The 7,305-nt window shown below is 37.7% G+C and overlaps 1 protein-coding gene across 1 annotated transcript in view; it reads left to right on the top strand.

Moving 5' to 3' along the window:
• The first annotated feature begins 1,568 nt into the window (after positions 1-1,568).
• Positions 1,569-7,305, top strand: part of LOC107549960 (DNA-binding protein RFX2-like) — a 37,740-nt gene continuing 32,003 nt past the window's right edge. The window contains exon 1 of the mRNA XM_016231148.1: positions 1,569-1,774. The gene's annotated coding sequence lies outside the window, so the exon portion shown is untranslated. The remainder of the gene's footprint in view (positions 1,775-7,305) is intronic.

Raw genomic sequence — 7,305 nt, 5'->3', positions numbered from 1 at the left:
AAACATCTATGGGACACAGTACTCTAAGTTTAATAAAAAAAAAAAACTCATTCAAGTTGGCTGTTGAAAAAGCATACATAATTTCGCCAAAAATGTACAGTAGATTGCCAAGAGAGGCATTTAAAACTTTTTTTAATTTCAAGATGATAACTGGACACCATTTACTAAAAATTATACATATGTAGTAAAGTGATATCCTCCTGGGACCTATAGGCATAGACTTTTGTCCTCTGTAGAGGACATTATATTTTAGTGAATTTCTCTGAGAGCACACATGCCACAGTTTTAAGTCTGGATGTCCTGTACAAAGCACATCCCTTTTTTTTTTTAGAGATATCAAATGTTTGGAGGTTTGATCATAAATGCTCCCTCTCCTTGGTCTTTAAATATGACTGATATTGACAGAATGATCAAATTTAGCGCTCTTAGGGAAATATGATAATGTTTTGTAATTATCATTTAAATCTGGCTAATTTTCAAATTGTTCGTCGTAAATAAACATCTCAGAAAAATGTTATAGGGTTTAAAATCAGAATATGACTATTTGTTACGAAACAGGGCATCATTTTCATACATGTATACCAAATCATTAAGTTGTATCTTTCATAACATATAGTTAAGAATCATCTTTGTACAAAGTTTGGCTAAAACAACCTGAAACCTAAAAACTGATTGGTGAATGAAACTCTTTTTTTTTGCCTATACATGCCTTTTCATGTCTATTTTATTTTAGTTTTTTGAATAACTTTATCCTGGCGTCCTCTACAAAGGACAGAGAATTAAATACCTTTTTTCAAAAATGTTTTTTTTTCTTATGCTCCAACCATTGTACATACAGGTAAAAAGAAATGTATAGCCTGAATGCACTGTAAGTCGCTTTGGATAAAAGCGTCTGCTAAATGCATACATGTAAATGTAACCATTGTAATGACATAAAAAACAACAAAATTCACAAAACATTTTTTTATGGTTTTCACGAGATAACAATAACGCAATATAATGCTGTTAGAAATTAGTTTATCACCGAAAGGTTTAAACTACTTCACATAAATAGTTTTAAGATAGTAGGCCATATACAGTGTGCAATACGCTTGTATTTCTTTTGAAACAGCAGTCCCCTCCTGATGAGGACAAGTGTTCATACACCGCCACCAAGCGGTGATTGTTAGGAACTACGCATGACATCATGGACAGGTCTAATGAATGAACTTAGCAACCCTTTTAAGTTTCAACGTTTATAGATTGTACTACCGTTTATAGAGTTGCGTAGTTTAGATATTACTTTGCAAATGTATTACGTGTACTAAAGTATGCGCGGACTAACCAAGCGTTGTTTTTTTGTCCTTCTCTAAATTGGGAAGCCATGCGGAAAGAAGTGTAACATCTCGGTCGTTTTACCACCTTTATCTGGCAGTTAGCGCGGTAAAATGACAACGTTTTGGCGGAGAAGAGCAGAATCGAGGCGCGTTTGTGCGCCTCTCTCCGCGGGAATCAAACATTTACCCGCTGGAGCTCAGCGCAGAACGCGTTGGGAGGGGCTCGAGGATAGCCCCTCCCCCTTTCGCCTTTTAGCCCTTGACGTATGAAGAGGACGGTAGCAACAGTTGCCTCGAGACCCTCGCTCGCCATAGTGACTGTAGTCGTGGAGACAGTTACTTACCAACGGGAGCAACACTCAGCAACAGCAGCAGCAGCAGCAACAGCAACTGGAGGAGAGAGAGAGAGAGAGGGAAAAGAACAGTAAAGCCAGGGCAGATCTAAGCAGAAGGCTGAGGTGAATATCTTTTTACTGCTTAGAGAAATCAAAATGATTTGAATGTACATTTAACGGGCCACGGAGGTTGAGTAATGTACATCTTGACGTGTTCTCACGCCCTGGTCTCCTTCTACGCTGTCTATTAAGAGTCACACTAGCACGCTAGTTGGTTAGCTCATCTGGTTCGCTAACTTCAGTCAGTTTGTTTTGAGATCGGTTTGTATTCATTCATGTTGGTCATTGCGTCTGTAAGATGAATATGTTAAATTACGAGCTAACTGTTACCGTAACTAGGCAAACTTCCTTCAAAAGCTGTAACTGTCTGAATAACAGCGAGATCTGTCATAGGAGCAACTTAACCGCTTTGTTCCGCCGTTGCTTTGCTTCACGAGTCGCTTTAATTCTCGTGGAAGTGCGTGAGCTGATTCGGAGATACTGCTGTGGACCCGCCTGTTCGCGTTGACTGACCGAGTAGCTCAAGTTAAATGGGTTTAATTGTAATAGAAATATGTGTGCTACATGTCGCGTTTAGTCCTGTCATGTTGCTTTTGGTCTGGAAGCTGCATCAACAGGTTGCTGAAGTCAGTCTGAAGAGTGGTGCCCGATAAAAGTGATGCATTTCGGATTATACGAGCGACATCGGCAATACTGACTTTACAAAGTATTCAGACGTTATTTAGATGTTCGTGTAATTTATTAGAAGCAAATATATTTCCCCAATTTGGAAGGACATTGGATTTAGCTTCTTGTCATCCGGTTCAAATCGGATTCTCTTATCTGCACTAATATGTTGTGCTGGCTGTTGTTAAAGGGTCAATGACGTGGGTCTCGTTTTTGTCCGAATCTATTATTAAGTTATTCAGAAATACAATAAAATGCCATTTTAAACCAAACTGACTTCAGTACACCATTCGAAAATGAACAAGTCATTCTGATATAGTAGGTGCTGTATCTGCCTGGAGAAAAAGCAATCATGAAAAAGATGACAATTCTGGAAAACGTTTGTCACTTGTAATGATATTTTCTTGCTATTTCATAAAAAAGCAGTTAAGTTGGTTTGTTTTAAATGCATTAAAACATTACTAATATTTGAAATATTTTGACAAATCAACCCACTTTTGAACACCATGTTGGTGTGGTTGTCAACCTGCAGGAAGTCATTTGATTGTGTTGTTATGTGACAAGAAAGCCATAAATCAGAGAGAGGACCCCTTTAGACCTTAATGACTCTTTGTAAAGGTCATTACAAGAAGTAAAAAAAAAAAAAATGCATGTCCAGTAACCCTATGAAAACCTCTTAATATACATGTCTTTTTTATGGTATTTGTATCATTAATTATGTATGTTAAAAAATGTGTATTTTTTACCATTAAAAAATGTTTGAAAATATGAAGTAATTTTATTGCATTTTAAATCATTTTATTAGTTTTTTTTGTAATTGAAGTCCTTCAGCATTTGTAGAAAATGCAGTTTTAAGTTTATTTATTTATTTTACCAACATGCATTGCATGCAGAACTAAAATACATGCAACTACATAATTTTTTTTCCTTTTAATCATTTTGGGCATTCTTATTTGTCATTGACCCCCAAAACAATCTGCAGATCATATTTTAAACAGTATACAACAAATAAACAGTACAGTTTATGTTTGATTATATTATTTTTCCTATGCTTCATACTCCCACATTGTGATATTAAAAAAATAAAATGTCACTGTTTTACATGGCATTTCCAAATATAATCTAATCTATGTAATCTTTCTTTTTTTTTCCTTTATGCAAAATACAGGTGTGTATTTTCTCCACCTTTTTAAACTATGTTGTAAGTAAGAAGAGCCGAGTGTCAGTGATGTGAAACACTACTGTTAATTGTGAGCAAATGAGATATGTATTTGCATTATCCTCATAATGAGATCAGGGGTGGCTGTTGACGCAAACAGTTTGACAACAGCTTGACTGTGCTCATCCAAAGCTGCTGTAATTTTTCTAGAGTTGCATCGTGTCGCCGTGGCGATGTTACACCTGCTCTGCAGAGAGCTTGGTAATGAGCTCTCTTCATGACAATAGCATGCGGTCCAGGTGTCGCCCCTCATTGGGCTGTGCTTTTCTATTGATCTCTCTTTAGCCGAAAGTGTCCATGCCACTGAAAGTGCAGCTGATAATGAGGGTAATTGGCATAGAGAGAGGCAGATCCTGATGCAACACATAGATCATGTTGGCTGGCCCGTTCCTCACTAGCCAACATCATGGTTGCTTGGGTGGTTTTGATTTTTTCACCCTTTCTGTTTCTGCAGCAGCAGTTCGAGGATGTTTGAAATTAGGCGTTTTTACTTGTCAGAGTGGGAGTGTGTTTGTCGCTGTGTGTGGCGGGTCCCTCCTGAGCTCAGCTGAAGGGGGTGAGCAGCAGAGCTCACATCAGCTGCCGACGTGTCTGTCAGGTGCTTCACTGAGCTCTGAAATCTTCCCCAAATGCGTCTTCACAATGCGACATCTCCAAAGATCTAAGATCCGGTGTCTGTAATGAAATATGTTGTTACAGGTGCATGTCCAGGCTGGTGGAGAAATGAATGATTCATGTAATTGAAGTTAATTATTGATGGGGCCAATCGCTGCTTCCTGGGCTGTGTAATGTCCAGTTTGCTCGTTTTTGCGGGGTTTGGTTTGCAGTTTGCATGCTATGCTCCTATAGGCCAGACCTGCCCTTATCTGAGTGTGGGATGGTAGACTACACACCCAGGGCCCCTGTAACAGGAGGTGTGTAATTTCTGTGCCTCCACATGGAATGCAAAAACAACAACAAAAAAAAGATGATTTCCAAACAGGTTTCCCAAACACTCCTTCTGTTATTGTTCAGGTAGATAGTCCTGTCCAAAATTAACACCACTGGTTCAGCCACACACTACCATTCAAAAGTTTGTGGTCAGTAAGATTTTTTATTATTTATTTATTTTTTATTTTAAATAAATAAATGAATACTTTTTTTCAAGCAAGGATGTATTACATTCAGTCACTTTAAAGACATTTGTAATGAGAAAAAAATCCTAAATATTTACGTTTCAAATAAATGCTGTTAGTTTCAACTTTCTCTTCAAAGAATCCTAAAAAAGTATCACAGCTTTGACAAAAATATTAAGCATCACAGCTGTTTTGAACATTGATAATACAACACATTACATTTTAAAATGCTAAAATAAAATACATTTTTTATTGTAATAAAATATTTTAATAATAAATAAATGATAATACTATTTCACAATTTTATTGTTTTTATTGTATTTTGAATAAAATAAATTGAATTTTGGTGAGCATAAGACATCTTTCAAAAGCACTGAAAATTTGTACTCGACTCAAACTTTTAAACGATAGTGTAAGTTGTCATCATTAAAGCTTCAGTTAATGCAAACGACTGTTAGAAGGCTTCTTTGTAATTATTATTTAAGATATTTGCTTTTGAGAAGAGCAGGAAGAGGGCTTTTGATAGTGCTGAGTGACAATTCATTTTAGATAACCGCTTGACTGTTTCTATGGTTGTAGTGTGAATGCATGAAAATTTTAACCTTAGTGAAGTGGGCTATTTTTGAATGCATCGTTGCAGTGTGTAGCCTATATAATGTACTTTCAAGGCCTCATGTATTATGTAATCAAAAAAAAAGGCATTTTTGTTATTTGTGAGTTTGTTGTTCTTTTTGCCGGCTCTTTCATCATGGCGAGTGTGGTTTACCTGCTGAACAGGTAGGCAAATTTAAGAAGAATAGCTCTTGAATATTAATTAGTTCATGTTGATGCCATTTAATCTTCGGTGTGCTCTCAGTCACGTGGTCTCATTAATATTAACAAACCAAACCTTAGCTCCAGATCCCAAGGAGGCTTATCTTCACAAAATCAAAATCTTATCATGCTGAAATTAATATTTGGCAAAGTTTCACCTCAAAACTGTTCCTCAATATACCACAGATGTGTAAGTAATTATATATCGCTAGTCTTGTAATGCACATGTGAGGAACAGATTAGCTCTTAACCTGTGGGCAAATTCAAAACCATTTGTTCACTTGTTTTGACAAAGCCCCGTAATGCAGCGTAGTCCAAATCAAGCTTTTAATTTGGTTAAACACCCACAGCAAAGAAAAATAAAGGAATGGGAATGGAATTCCGTGCAACCCAGATCCAAGCAGCTGTTATGTTTACATGGCAACTTGATACACAAATACAGCCTGGGTTATGGAAAGAGAGGGGCTGGGCCGGGGGTGCTGTGTTATTCTTTCAAAAGTCTGTGGTTTTTAATCAGCTCTCTTCAATCCATGTTTGTGGTGATGGACGTGCACAGTCTCAGCTTGCGAAGCAGGTGAAGGGCCAAAGGAGAACAGAGAGGAAATGCAGGTATGGCACCACTTTTAGCCAAGTGACTCACCTAAACGCCATGGTTTTACTCAAGACATGACTGATTTTCTCTTCCACTTTCTGGTGAAGCGTCAGTGCCGGCAGGTGTTTGTAAACTGCAGCCAAGTCACCTTTATTTATATAGCGCTGTATACAATACAGATTGTTTCAAAGCAGTTTCACAGTAATAAACAGGAAAATAGCAGAATCAAATTTGATCTAATATGAGACAAATTTAAATTTGGCTATAAAGCAGTTATTATTCAGCTCAAGTCAGTTCAGTGTCGATTCAGTTCGATAACTGTAAAGTGAATCAATTATGAAATCATTTCACTTCAGCTTTAAGCAGCTCTATAGAAGACAATAGTGTTGTTATTCAGCTCCAGTTAGTTCAAATTTTGTAAGCAAGGAACTCAATCAGGTGACAAATCTATAGAAATCTATTCTGTGGATCACAGAAAAATGTTGAAAAAAAAATATCTCAATGTTTTTTGTCCATACAGTGAAAGTCAGTGGAGTTCAGTGCTATTGTGAAACCTACTGACTTTCATGGAGTAGACAAAAACAGTTAAAACATTCTTCAAGATATCTTAAAAGAAACAAAGTTGTACAGGTTCAGAACAACATTATTGATGACAAAATTTCCATTTTTGGCTTAACTGTCCTTTTAAATCATTCAAGAAAAGCAGGACCCCAGTGACTGCATTTAACATACCAGGAAGTGATAGGTGGGATATTATATACCTAAATCTGTGCACACACAGATTTGCATGTCCATTGAATAACCTCGTTAGATTTCGCTCATCTATCAGTGCCCATGTTTGTGTCCTGTGCCCGGGTCAGAGTTCACCTCCCAGTCATCTGCCATCGTGGAGACTTTATGATTGTTGTAGAAGCATCTACTGTAACCTTAAACCACACTGAGCTTTTAATGGACTATAGTAGAGCACAGCTCTCAAGCAGACAGCTGCAGTGGTCCCCTGTGAAAGGTATTTGTGCGTGTGCACCGATGCACCAAGGGGGAAGGGTGTTGCAGGGGGTGGCAAATGACCAGATACAGCTCTCCTGTGTGTGTATGTGCACATGATTAAGCCTGTGCTGTATTTAGCCCATGTGGAAGAAGCTCGGCCCGGAGTAGCTCGCTGATGTACACCCCCCCCCCCCCCCCCCCC

Source organism: Sinocyclocheilus grahami, unplaced genomic scaffold (assembly GCF_001515645.1).
Source record: "Sinocyclocheilus grahami isolate Dianchi unplaced genomic scaffold, SAMN03320097.WGS_v1.1 scaffold16.1, whole genome shotgun sequence".
In the NCBI taxonomy this organism is placed as follows: domain Eukaryota; kingdom Metazoa; phylum Chordata; class Actinopteri; order Cypriniformes; family Cyprinidae; genus Sinocyclocheilus; species Sinocyclocheilus grahami.
This window is presented reverse-complemented; position numbering and strand designations above follow the sequence as displayed.